The sequence below is a fragment of the Falco naumanni genome, chromosome 5, assembly GCF_017639655.2.
Source record: "Falco naumanni isolate bFalNau1 chromosome 5, bFalNau1.pat, whole genome shotgun sequence".
Classification (NCBI taxonomy): domain Eukaryota; kingdom Metazoa; phylum Chordata; class Aves; order Falconiformes; family Falconidae; genus Falco; species Falco naumanni.
Window position 1 is genome coordinate 49,527,425 of NC_054058.1, and position 22,417 is coordinate 49,549,841.

At 41.1% G+C, this 22,417-nt stretch overlaps 1 protein-coding gene across 28 annotated transcripts in view; it reads left to right on the forward strand.

Annotated features, from left to right (window-relative positions):
* Positions 1–1,172: 1,172 nt before the first annotated feature.
* Positions 1,173–22,417, forward strand: part of NRCAM (neuronal cell adhesion molecule) — a 163,924-nt gene continuing 142,679 nt past the window's right edge. For 17 of the 28 annotated variants that reach the window (XM_040596014.1, XM_040595993.1, XM_040595998.1 and 14 more), the window contains exon 1: positions 1,173–1,323. The gene's annotated coding sequence lies outside the window, so the exon portion shown is untranslated. Of the gene's footprint in view, positions 1,324–1,372; positions 1,560–22,417 lie in introns of those variants that run through there. The other 11 variants (XM_040596016.1, XM_040596013.1, XM_040596019.1 and 8 more) reach the window with 3 other exon arrangements.

Below are 22,417 nucleotides of genomic sequence, written 5' to 3' on the forward strand. Positions count from 1 at the left end.
TCAAACCGATATTAAAATGCTTTCTGACACCGTGCATTAAATGAATGCAAGATGTAAAAGGGAAGGTGAGCACTGTGAGCACCTCTCAATGGAGAGGCGTGCTCAGCAGGAAGCTTGTTTGGCATAACCCTCATCCAAGACGACTCCAAACAGTTTCATCCAGAGCTTCTCTTCAAGCGATCACATCTGAGCATCTGACTTCCTGAACTTGTGAACTGGAAATTTAACCTAATTCAATCTTGCTCCAACTGGTGAAGATCGTGCTGGTACGGGCTGTGGGCAGGCCAGCGGCCCCGCTATTTGCGGCAGTCCCCAGGACAACTGGCATGCCGTGGAGGATTCCACCGCCCCCCAGAAGAAGCCGGCAATGCAAGCCTCTGTCTTTCTGAAGTCAGTTTCATGTACTGTATTGTTGTACCCACAACGGCCAAAATTATTGGCTCCAATCCTGCCAACACCCGTGTTTAACTACACACATGCGAGCTGCACTACCGAGTTCAATAGGACTATTCTCGAGCGTAAAATAATATCCTTGTCTCCAGTTTGGGAACTAGCTGAAACCATCTATTTAGAGGGGCACTGCCGGGCTAAAATAATGCGTCTATTTAAAACGCTGCCTTTGCCCGGGCCCGCACCGCTGACGGGGGTGGGTGCGGGGGTGCTCCGGCGAGTGCTCGGCTTCCCCCGGCCGGGGCGGGCAGGGGGGGCGGCCGTCACCGCCGCTGAGGAGGCTCTCGGCGGGCCGGGACCCGCCCGGCTCCCCGCAAGGGCCGGCTGTCAGGCGCGGCGCGGGCAGGGAAACCGGGACCCGCCACCGCCCGCAGGTCCCCCGGCGGGGCGCGGGCGCGATTCTACCGCGGTTTTCGCCCAGGTGGCGGAGGGAGGGAGGGAGGGAGGGAGGGAGGTGGGAGGGCAGCCGCCCCCGGCGGAGGACGTCTGTGGCTGGCCCCTTCCGCCGGCGGTGGCGCGGGGCGATGCCCAAGATGGAGCCCGCCCGCCGCCCCGCGACACCTCAGGTGTGAGGGACCCGCGCGGCTGTACCTCCGCCCCGCCCCGCCCCGCCCCGCCCTCGCCCGCTGGCCGCGCGCGCCCCGGCGCAGCTCGCGCAGACGCGCGCCTTCCCCGCCCCCCCCCACCCCCCCCCGCGGCGGGAGCGCGCCCCGCGGTGCGACGGGGGGCGGGGGTGCCGGGGAGGTGATAGGCGCGGGAGCGCGCCTGCCTCGGCTCTTCTCGCTGTGCCGGCGAGCGGGCAGGAGGAAGGGGAGAGAGAGCGCGGCCGCGGGTCCCGCCGACCCTCTCCCCGCGGAGGGGCTGCAGCTTCCCGTGAGTACCGGCCTGGCCCTCCCCGTCCCCGCGCCACGCTTCAGGCTGCGGGAGCTGCCGCGCCCGCCGCACCGGCAGCCGGTGGCCGCCCCGACGGTGAGGAGCCACCCGCCCGCACCGCCTGGGCCGGGGCTCCTCCGTGGGTACGGGCGGGCGGGGCGCGGCGCGGGCTGGTCGCCGGGGCGCGGAGACCTTGTGCGGGCGACGCCGGCAGCCGCTTGATGAGGAGGCACCTGGTGAGCCTGCCCGGTGCGGCGGCGGCCGCTGCGGGGGGCTTTGTTGCGGCGGCCGGTGGGGACCTCCCGGGGGCGGGCGGGCCGGCTATAGCGCGTCGCAGCCGCGGAGCGTCTCCGACCGGGCCCGGTCGGAGACGCTCCGCGGCTGCGACGCGCCCACGTCCCTCAGCGGGTAGGTCGCCATTTCGTGCGCTGGCCGGCGGGGGCGAGGGCCCGGCGGGGGCGGTGGCGGGCGGCGTGTGCGGGAGGGAGCTGTCTGTGCTGAAGCGCCGGGATCCGCGTTTCGCCTTTTACACGTTTATTTATCAGCTGCTGCGCTTTTTTTTATTTAATTCCACCCCCCCACCCCCCCTCCTTTCTGCGCTTTGCTTCCTGCGGCGAGCCGCAACGCCGGTTTTGTTTAGGTATTAAAATAGCTGGAATGTGGCTGGATCCCGAGCTGTTCTTATTTGCCCTTGCTCTGCTTCCTCTCTCTTGATGGCATTAACGCAGAAAATTGCCACCAAGTCTCAGCAGCAAAGACGCCTGCTCTTCCCTTAAAAAAGTAATCGCTAACTAAACCTTCAGCAACCGCTGAACTCGGCATAGATGGGTCAGTTTTGAAGTCTGAAATGTGTTTAAACCAAGGCTTCGGAGTCTTAAGTGTAAACAGTACCTGATTAATAATGGCAAGCTGTTTAAATATTTACGATCATAGTGTTTTTCAGCACAGTCAGTACGGCTGCTGATATTGACAAGTAATCTGTGAAAGGAATACTGCTTCTTGGCTGTCTGTATAGTTAGGTAAAACAATGGAAAATGTGATATGTAATTCTGCAATGGAACCTATAGATCATGATACGGCGTTCTTTTATCCATAAGGTCCATCTTTTTGTCGTTTAAAGAAGCCAAAATTAACCACCTGGGTTTCTGTTTTTCTAATTTTCCCTGTCTTTGTATATTTCTTTATTTCTGAGTATTAAAATAAATTTTGATTCTTAATTAAGTATATTACAGAAAAGGTAGATGAAACCTGAAAACTTGGTTGTGTGTAACAGGTGCGCTATTAATAATTTCAGCTTCTTCCATAATTTAATATAATAGGTGTGGTAATTTATGGATAGTAGTTATATGGGACTGTGCGTAGAATAAGTCACTGTACAACATCAGAAGGCATCTGGACTTTAAGTTTTGAGAGCAGCGTATATACCAGGAGATGCATCTTTGGTATAGTGCTATATATATATACCAATATATATATGCTGGTATTCTTTGGCAAAGGATTGGACGGAAAGAGAAGGATACTGTAGTATTACAGACTATCTCAAAGGACCTACAAGTCAGAAACCTGACATGCAGGTGCAGCATATTTATAATATTTGTCTAACCTGTTTGTTATTGCCACTTGTATGATGACACCTCAGACATTTGTTAAGTTGATGGTTGTCCTTAGTTTTGAATAGGAATTGCACAGCAAGTGACCAGAGTTGCTAAAAAGCTTGATACTAAAGTCTGTAAAAGTTACTTGAATTTCAAAGTACTGTGAAATTCACTTGGGTGTCTAAAATTAGTTCTCAGACTGTATCAATACAGAATTGGGAAGGTGTTGTATTGTGAGAGTATTGAATGTAGAGAAGCAAAACCAGAAAACTACTTGACGTTGACAGAACTCGGGATCCATTGAATGAATTCACATTCTGGATTGTGCAAAGGCAACGTAGCTCAGGGAAAACTGTACCGCTGTGTGACTACATCAGATGATGGGGTACTGTGTACCAGCTGGTGTTAATGATGGAGCTAAAACCCTCTTCGCAACTTGCAGAATAAATCCACGATTAATTATACTCATATTGGTATCTTAGTTCTGTAGTCTTACTGGTCATGGTAAAAATACTCAAAAGTCATAATGTTCAAGGTGAATGAGTTCACCAGAATATGAGCCTTAGTTATCGTTCCTTATCTTCTGGCAGCAAGCGTAATATAGAGCATGTATACCACAGCTTGTTTGATAAGAAGGGTTGTAATCAGAAAATTTGGCTTTTTAAAATGGTCTTTATTTTCAGAAAATGAAATAACAAATCCAGTGGATGCTTACTGTTACCTTCTGTTAGTTTGTTGTGCTTTGGTGTTTCTCTCTGGTACTCTGCCATCACTCTCTGGTGGTGGCAGAAGCTTTAGTAACCAAGTTACAGTTTTGGAGGGTTAATGAAGTGTGTCTCTGACAGATTTTATTGGTTTGAGGATTCCAATTTCAAGTCCGGAAAAGGTAATGCTAGTCTCCCCATTCTTCCTGCTGTAGGGGAATGACTCTATATGGTATCTGGACATAACATATAATATGTTAAGGGTTTGGGCATATATTATGTTAGTAGATTATTGCACAGCTCAAATAACTCAATCAGCCTAAAAATTAGATCTGTTTTGCCTGCGGCTGTGGAATTGCTGTTAGTCTGTAGTTTCATTCATTTGTCCCAAATCACCTTGAACTCTGATTACTTTACCTTCTAGTGTATTGAAATAGTACAGTAAAGCTGGGCTATTCAGTGTTCACTGGATATGTTACTATTGTTATGTGTTATGAAGAGTTGGTAAAACGGGAAGCCATACAGAGAAAGTGTATCTGCGTAATGTAAGCTGAGGGAATAATGTAGGAGGTTGTCTGCTGGGCAATATGCAATGAATTTGATTTTGCCTTTCTGAGTGGGCTGATAGTATTCAAAAAATTCAGTTATACTTTCTACGCAGTGATAATTTGTTGCATTTTAAATTGGTAAGTTTGTGTATCGCCTATTCAGTTTAGTTTTAAAGATACTGTAACTTACGCATTTATTAATAGTCTTGTAAATATAATATTAAGGGAATTTGTAAAGAGTTAATCTCCAATAAGAAGATTAACATGATGCACCATAAGTTTTGTCCTGCCATTTGTTAACCAGGAAAGGATAGTTGCAAGCTAGCTGTATTGCTAGCTTCTGAGCTTATTCTGAGCTACTGGAGGCTGGCTGAGCTTTCAGTTATTTACCTCAATAGAAAACTGAAAGGGAAAAAGTGAACAAAGGAGGTCTGTTTTGCCTGTCCCACTTGCTGGGCTGTTGTCTTTGCCCTTTTCAGTGAAGGAGGGGGTAGAGCTGGGTCAAAGTTGAAGAACACTGAAAAGGAATTCAAGTCTTATATTGAAATCTGAATGATAGCTTAGTTTGAGTACCGAATGCATTTGTTTGAATTGATTTTTTTTCTGTCTGTGGCAGCTTTAACTGACAGATGGTGATGGACTGGCATATAGACTGCTAGAAGGTACAACTAGATATGTGTTTAGACCCCGATTAAGATGCTCAGTAAACAAGTACATATCTGATGAGACTTTCAGTACTGGAGATACCGATGCTAGACACTGTGCGACACACTAGACATTTGATTGTGTGAATTAAGGGCAGACCTTTGCAGCTGGCATACATTCAGACTTACTTGTCTGGCCTAATTGCATTGCAAATACTCCTCTGGATTGCTCTTTAGCTTCTCCCTTCTAGTAAATGTTGAATAAGTACAGAAATGTTCATCTGGATCCTCTATTAGCTGTTGTTAAGAAGCTTTCAATTTTTTTTTTCTTTTGCTCTATGAATCAGGATAAATGTATCTTAGTATTCATTTTGTGAATACACTGTTTTCCTACACTGTTTCAGTTTTGAAATGGCTCAATTCATAATGTCATTACAGCTTTCCCCTTGTTAACTTTTTAGCATGGAAGCGTAACAGCTTGAATTATAAAATGTTTCTGTAAGAGCTCACAGTACCCCCATTCTACTTTAAGCAACTAAACTTTATATAAAAAGCAGCATTTCACGCAGAGCATCTCAGATGCACAAAAATAGCCAAGCAAGGAAAAAAAGAGCCAGTTCAGCTTATGTGGACGTGATAACTTTAGAAAACAGCCACATTAGAAAGGAACTAGCTGTCTAAATCATCAACTAAATCAGACAGAATCAGTACAAATGTAGTCTCTCTGAATTCTGTAAATACTCATGTAAGACTGCTGAATTTGGATGTATCTCAGTGGGAATACAGTTGTCCTAATACTTCGTCTGCACCGTTAGGTATATATGACCTTTTAATTTCCTCTGGTTTAAAGTATGTAATTGTTACTGTTTAACAGCTTGTCTGAGGAAAACAGAAGTCAATCCATAACTTCCTGGTTGTACAAGTTAGTCTTTGGCCACTAATTGGGCTTTTCCAGACAGCTACCCAAAATATTAACATACCATTTTCCTTTACACTGTTATCTCAGTGAGGAGCTTAGAGTGTTTATACATATTTTCTTTGTCTTTCTGATGTGTGACTGTCACTTCTAACTTCCTCTTTTCTGTGTTTTCAGTGTTGTCGCATTTGTCCAACTTGATTCTGAGGGTTCATATAAAGGAGTTGCCTTTACAGTGTCACAATGCTGTAGGGCTCTGTGTGTGTCTGCGTGTACGCAAAGGCATTGTATATAATCAATTAGTGCAAAAGACAGCTTTTGTACAAGATTTGGAGTCAGGGAACAGTTCTGCTGGTGGAGAATGATACTATGGAGTTAACTGACCAATGCATAGGCACTGGCTAAGGGAAGTTTTCCTGCTGAATATTGCAATGTGGGCAGGGTAGTAGAAATGAACAAAATTCAAAGAAAGGAGATAATGAATTATGCAAAAAAAAAAAAAAAAAAAATCCATGAGGAGAACCACTGTACAAGGAGAAGGATGAAGAACAAAATGTATTACTGACTTTTGCATGAGAAAGAAGTGGTAGAAGTGAGGGAGTTGGGAACAAAATTCACTGGAAATCTTAAAAGAGAAAAGGCAACAGTCTTGGGGGTTCTGAGTAGAATAGATTGAGAGGGAATGTATATACAACTCATGCATAAAAGTGTGGGATGAAGCAGGGGATAGCTCCTTGGTGTGAGGTGGGAAGTGCAACCAGTCTTGAGGGAGGGAAGAATTTTGCAGAGCATGTCAAAAGCAGGGAAATGCGTTACTTGAAGGGGAGCAGAAAAAGAAAAACAAGAATTTGTCTTACTGTTGGTGAAGGGTTGAGGGATTTTTTGCTAGGAATTATCAAATCAGGCAATTTGAAGGAAAATGTTACATACCCCTGTTATCTTCAAGGCATATTCCCTGACATTTAAAGGGCATTTCAAGAGTATTTAAAAATTCAGTGTTGTTCATCAGTAGGCTTTTACACTACAAGTTACCTTTGGTAACAGGATAGACTGTCCTCTTCACTACTACTCCAGTGTTAAAGAAGGACTAAAAAGTGGGGTTTCCTGCCACTGTTCACCTCTCTATGGGAATCAAAATGCTGGAGGTGCTTGACATGCCGCCTTCGTTACAATTTTCAAGTGATACCAGGAAGTGGTAAGCTTGGCAGTGGTTATTCGTTTGGTTGGATAAACAGTGACTTGGTTTAATGATGTGGTTACTGCCGCTCAAGAGTAGGCTGGAATCTGTAGGTCCCTCCAGCAAACCCTCCCAACCTGTAGACGGATGTTGTAGTATCCGGACAAACTAAATATACAGTAGGAAGCTTAATTCCCTTGAGTTGCTGCTCTTTTCTTGAAGATGAAAGGTGTTTTTTTGGTTTTCAGCTCAGCTGAATTTGGTAGTTTTGTTGCAACTCTTCCATGGCCACAAACAAAGCCTGGTTCTCACCTTGGGTGAGATGAGATGTTAATAGTTTGTGCTAGCCATTTTACTGTTTTTTAATCTGTTCTGTCTAGATATTCTTACTGAAGCTCATAAAAGGGAGCTGTATTTCTTTTCCTTTCCCATCCTTGCAAAACTGTCCAGGATTTGAGTTCAAGTTTACAAAAGGGGAGCTGTGCATAAAAAGAGAAAAGAACAGAAATGGAGTTTTTGCATGCAGTTTTGGTTGGACAAACTGAGGCCTCTAGTCATTCTTGAGTCCTGAAGCAGTAAGTTTTGTGTTCTGGGCCCAGCTGCTGTGAAGAATGGTGTTCTCCATGGATGGTGAGCATTTTCAGTTATGAGCAATGTAATGGTTCCACTGTGACGAGGTTTTGTTGTTGTTAAATCTGTTCAGGACATAATGGCAACCTGTTTTCCACATTGTGGATTGAGTTCTGAGTAACATTAACAGCTGGAGTTGGGATTGTGATGCATCAGTATTGCAGTGATCAAATCTGGAAGTCAGGAAAACAAGAGCCTTTGTGACTGGAGGTATTGGACGGGGTCTGGTCTTTTCACCAGATGTAAAGAAGACCTACTTCCATGTAACACCATTTCTTATTTATAGTGAATTTCACAGACACCAAAAGATAGGGAATATCTTGGCAATGAAGCTGGAAGGAGGAGCGTATGTTCTTGAGGCCGTTGCAGAGAATCCAGTCTTCTGAGCTTCTCTTTCAGTGGCAGGTGCCATTATTCTTCCCTAGGCATAGGTTTGATTAGGACATGGAACAGATAAGAACTATTATCACTCTTACTGCAATCCAGTCCAATTAATACTGTAAGGGTGTTTGTAACATCTGTGGGTGTGTGAAGGAGCCACCCTTCATGTTGGAGCTGTGTGTACCTTGGGTATAATTCAGCTTGCTTTTGTCTACTCATGAGCAGGTTTTTGGTTAGACATCTAAACCAACCAACAAATCTGATGTCAGTGTTCTGCATACCAAGTGTATTTTGAATACTTCTGAAGTTTATCTGTGTGGTTTTTACGTCATCTAATGTCTTTAAAAGCATCACATAATGAAGGAAAGAGGATTCCACCTACTGCTTCTCTGAGATTGAAGGCATAGAGCTGGGAAAACAGTTTTCTGTAACTTTTTGCTGGATATATAATACAAAGCACATATGGAAGCTGCATGACTGCTCCCCTGTTACATGGGCTAACATGTGGCTGTCACAGGAGCAGCACTAATAACTGGACTACAGACCCTGGTCCATCCTTATTGGATGTTTTTATCTATATCTATCTTGCATGATATACAAAATCGTAGAAGTTTCTATATTTTACAGCTCTGACACCTTTCATGTGCAAATAGTCTTTTAAATATCTCGTTTTTTCCCTCAAAAGCATTTCATGTATTTATGGAACTTGGAGTCTAGTAGCCAGCATTTCAGTGTATTACAGGGTGTAACATCTTTTCCCAGACAATATCAAACATCTAATCTCAATATAAATTGAAACTTCAGGTGTTATTATAGGGAATTTTGGAAAGTTTTCTGCTTTCTTGTAGTTTGGGCAAAATGAGGAGCATCTTAAATTATCTGCTAGCTATTTCTGCATGATAAAGTTGAATCACAGAACAGTCGGGGTTGGAAGGGTTCTCTGAAGATCCAGTCCAAGGCCCGGCTAAAGCAGGTTCACCTAGAGCAGGTTGCAGAGAGTCACATCCAGGTGGGTTTTAAATATCTCCAGAGAAGAATACTCTGCAGCCTCTGTGGACAGCTTGTTCATAGCTCTGCTACCCTCAAGGTAAAGAAGTTCTTGCCCATGCTCAGTTGAAATTGCCTGGTTTTGCCCATTGCCACTTGTCTTGTCGCTGGGACCCGCTGAAAAGAGCCTGGCCCCATCCTCTTGACACTCGCCCTTAACATATTTTTACACGTTGACAAGATGAAGTATAAGCAATTACATAACTGGAAAGCAAGCCAGCCCAGGTGACTAAAAGCTAAATTATCTGTTAGACCTCGTAGGTGGTAGTTGTATGAAGTACATTTTTAACTTAAAAAAGATAAAACATGTGGGAACATACAAAGGTGAGTGTGACCACCAGAGGGCAGACACATTGTTCAATGACTCCAAACCAAAATCCTTAGAAAAAAGACTGCCTGTGGCTGTAAAAATACGGGAGGTACCGACTTAATAAGTAACACAGTATCGATATACAGAATTTCATACACTGAAAAATATAATACTATTTAGTGTTTAAGATGAAAGTAAATATGTCTGCTTAGAACTCCTCTGTGGTTTTGTATTTCTACAGTGGAAGTCACAACAGTTCATCAGATCATGTTAACCCATTTACCTTTATATTGAGTCCAGTAATTTTAATTCAAACATGTTTTCCAGGACCATGTCCATCTTCATTTGAAAATGAAAAATGCACTCCTTTAATAGTTTCTTTCTTGTAGTTAAAGAATAACTTAATTCTGTCTGAATTAAAGCTCATGTTTTCATAAAGACCCCCCAGCATTTACATATTCTTCTTTTCCTTTTTATTATTAATAATATTTGTGTGCTTTAAAGCATGTAATTTTGCTCTTCGGTGTGTAATGGAAAATAAACATTATGGGCCTAAAATTAAATAGTTCAATAAAGTAGCCTTTTTCAGGAATTCTGTACTGTTTTTAGTGAAAGATGTTGTTGAGTAATTTTTATTTAGCTTTCTTGCTAGGAATGTAGGTGCTTAATTAAAGCATATCCTGTGTTGGCTTTTACTGTTCATGCATCATCTCAAGATACAGTGGTAGTGTCTTTATTTTCCTCAAAAACTCTCTTAGAAAGGAAAGCAAAGTCTTTATCCCATTGTTTCAAAGTCACAGTATTCTTTAGAGGCAAGTCTTAAGAGCTTTGCTTGCCCCCTGGGGGTCTCAATTCTACCAGTTGTGCTGCAGTGAAGCATCATCAAAATAGCCTTAAATGCTGGCCCAGATTTCCCATTTCCCCACTGTTGTTTTCAGCAGGCAACGTTACCTTAACAGCAGGATTTCTGGAGAAGTCCTTTGTAAAATGGTTTGCAGGTATCATCCCCAAAACTTGTATCTGTGGGAATTTCTCCAGGTTCTGAAGTTGTATATTCCTTTTCACAACCTTCGTGCTCCCTTGGCATTGAAATATGGGCGTAGCTTTCTCGTTGCATCCTGGGAAATACACCAGCAGAATTGAGAGCAGTATCACAGGAATTAGTGATTTATTAGGATTTGTATCTTCATAGTTCACTTGGCAAATGTGTACGAGCTCCCTGCCCCCCCCCCCCCCCCCGATGTCTAGAAGCATAGAAACATCTAAAAATAAACCTCAGTTGCTCTTAATTGTTGGTTGATTTTTGCATCTGGGTTTTTGAAAATTTCAGTTAGTCATAAGACTTGATAACTCTACAAGGGCTGAATTCTGTCCCTTTAATACAGTGACATAAACACTACTGTAGAGAACACATGCAATAGCTGTATTCTGTTGGAAGCTAATGCAAAAGTCGGCATTAGTAGGAAGATTGGCCTTTATGTTCATTATATTGTATAGATGCTTACAAGTGTTTTCTTTTCTCTCCCGAGGTAAAAGCTGTCATAGAAGAGTCAGAGATCTCTGCGAGTCCCATGCCCGGCTTAGTTTAGGTGACATGATATTGAAAAACACACCAACAGTTACAAACCATACTCATGACAAAGAAGTTTCACACAGCAAGCTAAAGTAAATAAATACCATTGGTTTTATTATTGTAGATAGGAAAGTTCAAATTAGACATTAATATCTAGCTTTCTGTTTTGACTGCTAATAAAAAGACATATTAATTAGAATGGAAGAGATAAGAGTAAGAAAGTGCTGAAACCAGAATTAAGTGTGAAGGTAACAAAATGAGGGAGACAGAGCAAACATTAGAGGTCTATGTAATTATATGCAAACAGCTACTATCAGAATAGAATGATGATTTCTTGTTTACTAAAAGAAAACCTCAAGCTATTTTAGTGAATAGTAATGACTGTGAAGTATTGTCTGAATTGGCAAAGAATTAAGTAAATAAAAAAAAACATAGTGAAAAAAAATTGGTTGTAAGATTCTCCTTATAAATACTGCACGTCTGTTCCTTGTCTTGCTGCTCACAAGTGGGAAAATGACCTCTCACTGGTGGCATGTTGATCTAGGCTCCAGTGATTACTCCCCAGACTAGAACACACACACAGACACGCACACACACACGTTCTGAATTGTGATAGAATGCCGAAATGAAATAGCAAATTAGTACAAGCACATATTTCTCTGAAGATGCAAAATAATGCTGATCCCTAAAGTTGGGTGCCTGACTTATCCTGGATAGTAAAGGATAGCGTGAGACATCTGCTTCTGAAAGCATGTCTATAAAAATAGTTGAATATTTGCTTTTATTAATGGGAGGTTTTATCTATGGTTGTGGGAAATTATTATTCACTATGGTGAGCTAATGCACTACTTTGACTAATATTTGATGGTTTTCAAAAATAGAACTCGGGATTAGTGGAATTATGAATTTGCATTTCATAATGAATTATTTGATTATAATTAGATTAATTTCCCCCAGTTTCAATATTAAATTAGTTTTATAATTAACAAAAGAAGGAACTAAATTGATGTTGTGTTAGCCTTGCCTTGAAATAAGACTTGGAATTCAAACCACTTTATGTACTGTTAAATATATTGCTGTTCGTCATTAAATATTATCTATCAAAATTAGAGCTATTGGTAATTTTTAACACTAAATATCGCTGGAAAAAACCACCCATCACTTTTCTGATAGAATACAAAATGTAACTCAACCTTTGTAATGTAATTCAATTTCTGAACACTAGTTCTCAAACAAAGACTTGCACAGTCTGTGAATAAGGACCCAGAAGAACATTTTTTAGGTCCCTTGTCTTCTTTATCCCTCCATTGCTGTTTCTACCATACTGTGGTAGACTTTCAAATACCTGCTATTAAGGCACAGGCAAGTAATTAGTATGTAAATCTTATTTTGAATGCATTGTGTAATAAATAGTAGGCACAATACTGTAAAACAAAACTTAAATGTTCCTTTTAAGAAGGCTTACATAAATGTAATTAGACAGTCAGACTTTGAAGTAAGTATCTTAAAACCTTTGTTTGTTGTATAATGACCTTGTGAGTTTTCATACAAAATTATTTTCTAAATTTTGTGTGTTCTTTGAGGCAGTGGTTATCTGTTCAAACACTACCAGTCCTAATGAGATTGTAATTTTTGATTACAGCTTTTAGACACAATTAATGGGTACAATGCAGTTCGGGTTTTTAACTTTACATTTTTAAAGAATATTAAAGCTTGCTCCACTAAATACATTGACACTGGTCAGAAAAATATTATTATTTTACTGTCCAGTACTACAGTTTAAAAACGGTGTGTGAAAGGACATGTTTGGTATAAGTAGTCTACTTTCAGAAGTATTCCATGTACCTCACTCATCAAAGGTTTTCTTTGCTATTAATGAAGCTGGATTTGAGGCCATTAATCTTATTGGGGACATGGAAAAGAAAACTTGGATTTATATACAGCTAGTTTAATTCTGAATAGTGCTTTAATACTGAAAGGCTAACAGCTATATTGCAAAGAAAATCTCCTGCAGATGGCTGAGGGAGATGGCACCATTATAGAGTTTGGAGAATCAGCATGGCCAGATTATCCTCACTGACTTAATCTTCAGCATGAATGGATGATATGGTGTTATAATCAAATTTTTAATTAGATTAACAAAACTTGATGACAGAAAGGTAATGAGTTTTGAGACTTTATTTCATTAAACTTTGAAGTGGGGGGTGAGGAGGGTGGAGCTTCCCTTACACATCCAGCCAACTGTCCAGAGAATTGATAATGGTTTTAATGTTAAACTGACAATTTCTAATTATTACAAGTATCATCATACAGTAGCTACAAATAAAAAGCTTTCCATTATATGTATTTCTGTTTATTCTCCAAGCTGTGGTTTCTGCTAAGGTTATTTTATTTGTATTTATTTTTCAGGTTATGTATTAATGTACTATAAATGTAAAAGTGCCCGAATTGGCTTCCTGTGAGCAAGTTTAGGTCAGAGAGCAGGAAAGTCACTTTTATGCAGTGCTGTCTGATCTGAGGTCAGTATTAGTCAAGGGGTTGGTGTCCATTCATAGTCAACAGTATAACTGACCTCTTCAGCAACTTTGAGTGTTCTTCTGTAACTTAATACATGTACACATGTGTTATCCCTGTGGGTTTTTTTCTTGATTGTCTGATCCCTTTACTGTCTTGGATAATTGAAATGTAACTGTGCTGTTTCAGGTTGGGGGGGTGGGGGAAATGAAGATGGGAATGATACCATATGAGGAGATGACTGTAGTGCACATTGCCACCAGTTCCCAGCTGGTCCTAAGGTGTAAGCTGTGTGTAAGATATACTGCCACCCATCACTATCAGGTCAAGACAGTCACTGTATAAAGGTCCTAGCTAAGGAAAACTGTTGGAATCACTTAACGGTGTATATAAAGAAATAAGAATAAAAGCAAGCTTGGGTGTTGTGGTTTTTTGAGAAGCCAGAGTTATGAAGCTGATTACACTTGGACTGATCTGAAAACTTGTAATCTAAGTGGCAGATACCTTCGCTTGGGTAATACTATTCTAATCCTATCTGGGTAGTATTTTAAAGTACTTGCAGGAGCATTGGTGACACAGTGAATTTACTGTGAGTATTTGAGAAAAAAAGTGTGAGAAGTATTTGGGGGTTTATTTTTCCATCTGGTGTCATTAAGATTACAGGAGAATGTCTCAGTCTTTAGGGCTTTTTCTGATCTGCCTTCTATGTAAAATGGGAGTAATGCCTTAGGATTAATCTGAAGCTTGAATTGGGCTTTTGATCACTTTCCATCATTTAGTTCAGCGCACTTTTGATAAAACAGATATTTCTAGGTATTATGCCAAAAACTTTAATCTGGAAACCATTAAGGAAGCAACAGATGCAGACAAAGTAGGCTTAATGTGGTGGTAAATGTTGGGAAGTGATGGGGTAGTGTTTTCCTTGAAAAAGACGATGTAATCCTTTGTCTCCAAATAACTTTCCTGATAGTGTTGCACGGTCAGACAGCTCTTTGTTTAAAGGATGGATAGGAAAAGTAATTGACTGGCTTCTGTTTTGTTGGGTAACGCTCATCTGGAGAATCTAATTTCTCAGATAGGGTCTGATGGTTCTTTATTGGATGGTGATGGGAGTCTTTTAAGCTGGATTAGATGAGACTCCACAAAATGTTTTCTGCTGTTTGTGCAAAATGTGTTTCTCTTTGTTACTTTAAGTTCTGCATGAAACGTTTCCTGGCTGTCCTGCATGTATACAGAAGACTGCTGCGTAGCCGGCAACAGTTTTGGCTGCCTTGGGGATTCTCTGGGAATGTCAGGTTCTCTACCTAGGATGCTATTCAGACACTTAAGTGCACAAGCAACTCTTACCAGTTGGCCTATGCACGGCAGGAGCTGCCTGGGAAAACTTCAGGAACTGCCCACAATTCCTAATTGGAGAGGTCCTGTTTACCAGCTGCTTTGTTGTAAATGCAGGTGGAAGTTCAGTCAATCACCGTGCTTTGCAGGGACACAAGGGACTGATTTGAGAGATTTCAGATGAACAGTTTCTGAACCATGCTGGGAGCTGGTGAATATGTGTGCTGGATATGCGCACAGGTGTAGTCTTGATACCTAAGACTTAACTACAGGATGCACTTGAATTTCATTCTTTCTTTTTTTCTCCACAAATTCTGTAGACCTTGGCACAATATAAAGTATATTGTTTTAAACCATAATTTGATAGTAGAATCAAGATAAAGGAACTGATACATGCTTGAAAAAGTTTCTGGGAAATTTTTACAGTATTTTGCCATTTTTTATGGAAGCACAGTATGTCTTAAAGTGTAGTTTCTGTGCTAGTGTTTGCTGCTAACTTTACAGCCATTGCCACATACAGCATGTAGTGTTTCAAATAGGGTACTATAGCTTCTGGAATTGGAGATTTTTATTCTAATGACAACAGTGGTGTAAAAATGTTAGTACTTAGTCAGGACAGCGTAGCAGTAGAGTTGAGCAGTGGGAAATTGCAGCAAGTCTCTGACCTTTCAGTTGATAAAGGCTGGGAGATTATTGCCACAAACATATCCTTCTCTCTTGGGCATCTGCTTTCAGTTGCTGTCAGAGATGAGACCTTGGGCTAGATGGATCTTTGTTATTATGCTAAGCGAATGTCAGATTTGGTAGGTCATGCAGCACTTGTATTTGCAAATTTAAAGAGACCATCGGACTTAAAACTAAACCAGCTCTGGGCTTGGAAGCCTACTGGACTATCTAGAATATCTTTCTGAGAAATGTCAGTGTAATAATTGAACATATCTGTAAATGTAGCTTTGTGTGTGTGTTTATGCATACTAAGAGTGAAATCTATCCTCCTAACTTAATCAGCTATACCAGAATTTGAACTATTTGGTATAGGGCAGCAAGCCAGCCTGCCCAGTACAACTTTGTTTTTAGCATTTTGCCTAATGATGAGAAAGAAAAACTCTCTGAAGACCAGTCCAATGAAGTACTGGTCCTTCTTTCATTAAAAGCATTAAGGAATCATTAGCATGTTATATCTAACTTTGAATTTGTTCCTGTGCTGAACAGGGTAGGAGGCAAGTGTTTAAACCAGGGGACTTTTAGAAATCCCTTCCAACCTTAACCACTCTCTGATTCTGCTAGTCCCCTCTCCAGATCAGAACGAGTCTGTCTGTAGTTCTTCTGTGGGTGAATATTTCAGAAGTATAGGAAGGAAGAACACACTTTTTTTTTCCAGAGATCAGGGCACAGAAGTAGGCGATCATGGTTCTATTTTTTTGCTGGCCTTCAGGGGTTTCAGTCACTTCTGCACTCGGTGTCCTCACTGCCAGGACCCAGGGTGTACTGCTTGACAGTTTCCATCTGCCCTGAGCCCCTGTGCAACAGGGAATGGCTGGGAGAGCTGGTATGCCAGACCACGCTCTCTGATGAGCCTGCATTCTGTAATAAATCATCAGCGGCTGTGCTCAACCAGCTCTTCTCACATGGGGCTTGAAGTTGGATCTCTCATCCTTAGGTATGTGCTCTGGCACCTGGCTGAGGAGAAAGCTGGCAGGAGTAACACCATTTCTGCTTCTCAAAAGTAGTTGTGATCCCATCACATCTGACTTCCTCAGTTGTCCTAGAGAACTTGAGGACTTCAGGTGCTTGGTGACATCACTTAGAGAGGTGTAGAGTGTTACACAGAAGATAAGTGTTTATCTACCCAGAATATGTGCTTTTGTGCTTGGGAGGATGAATGAAGCCAACTCTCTAGGAAATGCTGAGGCTGAATTGGGACTTGTGTAGTCTATTTGTGTGTCTGCCTACACGCAGGGACTTTTTGATACCACAGTCTGAATTGCTGTTCAGAATTTAAGTGGGATAAGGTGAGTTAGCATAAGGATTAATATTAACTTCCCACTCTAAAGTTATAATCTGCTTTATTAATGGCAAATCTTTGTGTAACCAGCGCACCCCTGGTTGTGAGTAATTCACCAAACTGGAACATCAGGCTTTACTTTGTGGTGATAGTTCTCTAATTTAATTTATATTTGTACTAAAAGACTAGACTTCAGTTCATACTGATGTGCTGTTTATGTATACCACAAAGGCTACAAAAGGGCTTTTGCTTTATGAGTACTCCAAAAGCAGTTTGACTACATGAGTGAAACTCCTGGTTTGGATGTTGCATTTGTGAACAGAAGACATTGATTTGATGTCACAAGTATTTTTAACAGGATTACAAAATGCAAATAGCATTATGTAAGACAGATTACCTATGGCTTTAATGCAGGATTGTTTTTAAGCCAGAGGCTACATTTTGCAGGGTTATGTATGTTTGTTTATAACCGAGCACATTAGGATTATACTCAGTAGGATACCATTTTCCAAATCCTTGATATTTTCAGGTTAAATGACTTCATTTTTTAAATTTCAAATTATGAAATTAAAAAGTGAATTGTGATTATTTTTTTAAACAGCTTTCAAGATGGATAGCTTCTTTGTTTAGGATTATTACAAACAATCTGATTTGTGTAGGTAAAATTGGAAAATACTGTTTTCCATCATAACCCCTATAACCTTTTTCTTCAGGCAGAGAGCCACTTGGTTCCAAAAATGCCACAAAAAGCCAAAATGAATTTCCTGCAAGGCAGCGTGTATATGGATGACGTTTCACATTGCCAAGCACATCAGTGAAATGTTAATTTTGTACTGAACTGCAAGGAAAATCTTACAGGCAGTTGAACTCCAGATGATTTCTGGAAGGTCTCATATGTACAGTACCACAAGTTCTTGACCTTTTAGTGAATGAAATTTCAGGAAGCTTACACAGCTGGCACAGAACAGCTTCATTTGGCTCTGCATTGTTGTCATTGCTTTATGCTCCGAATGCCTGAAATGTGCCACTCCCTATTAGACAGACATGAGAAAGAAAGTCTCTTACAAAGGTAATGTTTCCTTTTGGAAAGCTGAAGTGTTTGATGTACTCAGCAGCCAAGGTTCCCTATTAACAGATTTAACTGGAAGCATGCTTTTTTTGTCCCTGCAAACTAGTTGCAATTTTTTGTATTTCACTGTGGTTTATGCCCAGTTTCATTCAAATATGTTGACATCTTCTAGTTTGAGCACCAGATTTCTTCTAAACCTTTATTACCTTGGAGTTTTTCTCAGGGAAACATTTGGCACCTGCATTACAACGTGCATTTAATATATACAGGCTGAGGAAGAAAAAGTAGAAACTTAAGAGTTAAAAAAACCCCAAAGATTTAAGCACTTGTGAAATGTTAGTATTGCACATAGAAATGCAAGCAAACCCCCCTCACCACCACCACCTATAGCTTGCATGGAGGTAGTTTCTTCCTTCTATTTTAAAGAATAAAGGTTTTCTTTTGTTCTGTGACTTATGTTCACAACTCTTATTATAACAAGCTAGTTTTCCCATCAGCTTAGTTTTCATTTCTGCAGAGCACTGTTCTATGAGTACCAAAATATAGCTCCCAAATGCTAGAGGCTATAAGGAGTTTGAATGTTATGGAGATAATCATAGCCTATCCTATTTAGATGATAAATTCTTGTAGTATTCTCAGTCTGCCATTACTAGGTAGTATTCGGATGGATACTGATGTGGTCTGCAGGGGGATGATTATTTATTTCTGAGAGACTTGAGAAGTGGGATGCTGACATTAAGGATTTTTTGATTGTGATAGCTTCTGGTAAAAACTAGCTGGAAGGCACCTTAAGAAAAGCCCCTTTTAAGTGATTACACACAATTTATATTCAAAGAGATAAAAATACAATGTGGTGTGAAGTTTGATGTTCTTTGAATGCCAAGGAAGCAGCTGAGAAAGCCCATGGCTTCCTGCTAACCTCAGCTCTCCCTGTACACCTCAGTTTCAAGTAGGCAGGAATTAGTCCTGGAGACGTGTTTGGCTCTTAAATGACAGTCTGCTCAAGGACATACCTGTGATTTGCATGGCTTTCACATTGCTGCTCTTGAATATACGGGACTAGTGGAGGTAACACTTTCTTGTACTCATGCTCTGCCTTCTAAAGTGCTGAAAGTGCTGCAACAGAGAAGAGGGATAGAGTTTGGGAGAATGAAATCTGTATAAAGTCACTTGGCAGCCTGCTCCAGGCAGTAGTGATGAAGTCATTTCCTTTAGGTGAAGATGAAGTGTGGGCATTCCCATTGAAACGCGATTATTCAGTGGTGGCTGAACATATTTCAGTAATTTAAGTCCTCTCTAACAAAAATAAACAGTTTTCCCTTACCTCTCCATTGCTCCCATGCTAACCCCAGACCTTTTCCATGCACTTTTCTAAAGGTATTTGAGCAAATAAAGGTGTTTGTGCTTGCAGCCCAGAAAACCAACTGTGTCCTGGGCTGCATCAAAAGAAATGTGGCCAGCAGGTCAAGGGAGATGATTCTCCCCCTCTGCTCTCATGACACCTCACATGGAGTACGGCATTCAGGTCTGGGGCCCCAGTGTAAGAAGGGCATGGACGTGTTGGAGTGAGTCCCGAGGAGGGCCATGAAGATGGTCAGAGGGCTGGAGCACCTTTCTTAGGAAGACGGGCTGAGAGTTGGGGTTGTTCAACCTGGAGAAGAGAAGGCTCCAGGGAGATTTTATAGTAGCCTTCCGGTACCCAAAGGGGCCTACAGGAAAGCTAGAGAGGGACTTTTGACAAGGGCATGTAGTGCTAGGACAAGGGGGAATGGCTTTAAGCTGAAAGAGGGTAGATTTAGGTTAGATAGCGTGAAGAAATTCTTTGCAGTAAGGGTGGTGAGGCACTGGAACAGTTTGCCCAGAGAAGTAGTGGGTGCTTCATCCTTGGAAGTGTTCAATGCCATGTTGGATGAGGCTTTGAGCAACCTGGTCTAGTGAAGGTGTCCCTGCCCATGGCAGGGGAGTTAGAACTAGATGATCTTTAAGGTCCCTTCGAACCCAAACTGTTCTGTGATTCTAGGAAATAACCTAATAGGAAATTTTTATGTGACAAATGCTATTAAAATAAGTACTTAAAATTGTTTTTCAAAGTGACAGTTCTGAATTGTCTCAATCACACTTGCAATATAGACTAACCAAGCTCCATGTCTGTTCTTGTTTCCTGTACTAGACATAGGGACTGTGAGTTCCTGATAAGACTAAGCTGTTTACTTTTCTTACTGTGCATGATTTAAGCCTGTATAAGATGCTTAAGCAAGCTTTATAAAATAAACTGAAACTGGGAGAGAATAGTAAAGACAGCTCTGTGATATGGATGCTTAACTTCTCTTTTCTGGAGTAATATCAGTGTACTCATTAAACTTCCTGAATTTGCCTTCTGTTGTAAATAATGCATGGAAGAAAGTGAAGTGGAAGGACATGCATACAATGCAATTTGTTCTCTGTGTTCTTCGCCTCTCCCTATTGCATCCTCAGTTGGCTCTGAATGGGCAGGAGGAGTCAAGAAAAAATTATCTTTCTGAAATGTGTTTTGTAGACCATTACCAAATGTTTTCTGTGCTGAAGTTACTCAATTCGTAAAAGGTGAAATAGTATTTGTTGAATGCTTGTAGATGCTGAAATGTTTTTATCACTTCATTTCACACACAAAACTTAGGGATCCACCCTGGCCTTGAGTTGCAGGGCATTAATTAAAATCTAAGTGTTTTTTTTTAATGCAGATAGAAAAAAATATAATAGGGTGAGAGGTAGTAGAACTTTCATATTATGAAAGCTGATTTTTCATTTTCTACAAAAGGTATGTCTAGCAGTGACTCATGTTTAGAACACTAAGCTAAACTGTGATACTTCCTTTGAATTTTGATTTTCAGTGTGAGGTCTATGAATCTTGCCCTTGTAGGTGCATCTGTTCAGAATTAACATTTTCACTACAGTCGAAGTAAAACTTAAGCTCAATATCCATCTTTTAAATTAGGAAATATAGTTTGTAATGTCCAGTATATTTTAGGCCTTGCTATAAGGGTAGCTAAAACTACCACTTACCTTGATTCTAAATTAATCCATTCTGTAGTTTGATATAAGAAGCTGATATTCTCATGGGTTTGTAACCTTTTTCTTAATGAACTAACTATAACTTCAAAATTTTTCTGGCACTCATGTATATGTGTACATTTTTCCTGTGACATATGAGATACAAATAAAGAGTCTTTTGGATGAAGAGTTTTTTCTAGCTTTTGTAGCAAAGACTACAATAGTTGGTACATGAAGATGTGTTTAATATTTGTACATATTTTTTGACATGCCTCAGTTTTGAGTGCTTTCATCCATTGTCAAATTTGGCATTTATTAGTAAATTAATCTATCTTTAGAATTGATTTTTAATTTTTTTTCCTTTGTGTCATTAATAGAAGTATAACTTTTTTTTTAAAGAAATCTTGTTGGTGGTAGTGTTTGGGTAAACTTGATGAATGAACGGGACTGTCTGGTTCTCAGAATGAACAGTCTATTGGTATAACATAATCCCAAACTACTTTTCATTAGTATTTTCTTCTTTGAAACGAAGCATGTCTCTCTGCTTCTTGCCTCCAAGTGCAAAACACCTTGATGAAAACAAGGATCTAAGATGACACACCCCTTGACTAACACTGCTGGTTCTTGGCTTTTGCAGTATGTACCCTGAAATGTGTATTGGGTGAATGGGTGTGAAACAGCACTGTGATGGAACAGTAGGACAGCACTGGTTGTTTACTGGGGTGAGAGTGCTGCTGGGAAAAGTGGCGGCTTTCCCTCTTGCCTTCACACTTACTGAGCTACAGGTGTTGGCTTTGGTCTTGCTCTTTTGCACCGCTGCCTCGGTCCAGCTGAGTGATCTGCAGGGCACGTGTGTCACAGGCATGCCTCGTGTCAAGCGCAATGCAAGGGGGAGGTTTGACTTCCTGGAGTTGGAAAATACTGCCTTTTTTTGGACTGATACAGGGAGGGAGTAAACATATAGAGGTGTAATAGATACAACTGCAGTGAAACTTGTTAGTTTCCACCATGTCTTTACCCCATAAGCTCATTTAAGTGAGGGAGAGAAATGATGGTGCTTCTGTGAAGCCTGAGGCATGTGACAGTTCTTCTCATTGGTACAAATAAGCCAGAAATTGGCAGAGCTGTTTAGCAGTGAGTTAGTAGAGCTGAAGTAAGTATAGTGAATGTCTGACAAGTTCTTTACTACCTCCATCTCACATCAGTGCATAAATTAAAGCTGTTTTTTCCTCTGAGAGCAGAAGGATGCCAGTCTACCTGGGGAGGGTAGAACCACTTGTCTGGCAGCTCTAGAAAGGTTAGGTCTTAACGCTGAGTTTCATCTTTCTGGACTCAGTCTTTCCTTGAAGAGGCTGACGTGGCTCTCTGACCAAAAGGTCATGGGTTTGTTTTACACTGCAGATGTGAGTATGGTGATGATCTAGCCTTCTGTTTTCCAAAGCTGTATTAAACCAGTGTGGCCCAGCCAACATTACTGCTTACTCAGCCTGTTCTAGGAATTCAAACAATTAGCGATAGATAATATCACCTAATTCCGCTGTGAAATGAAAGAGAATGGGTGGTCAAAAACCTCCTGACAAGAGCTGTTTTGCTTCAAATAATGCAAATGAAGCATC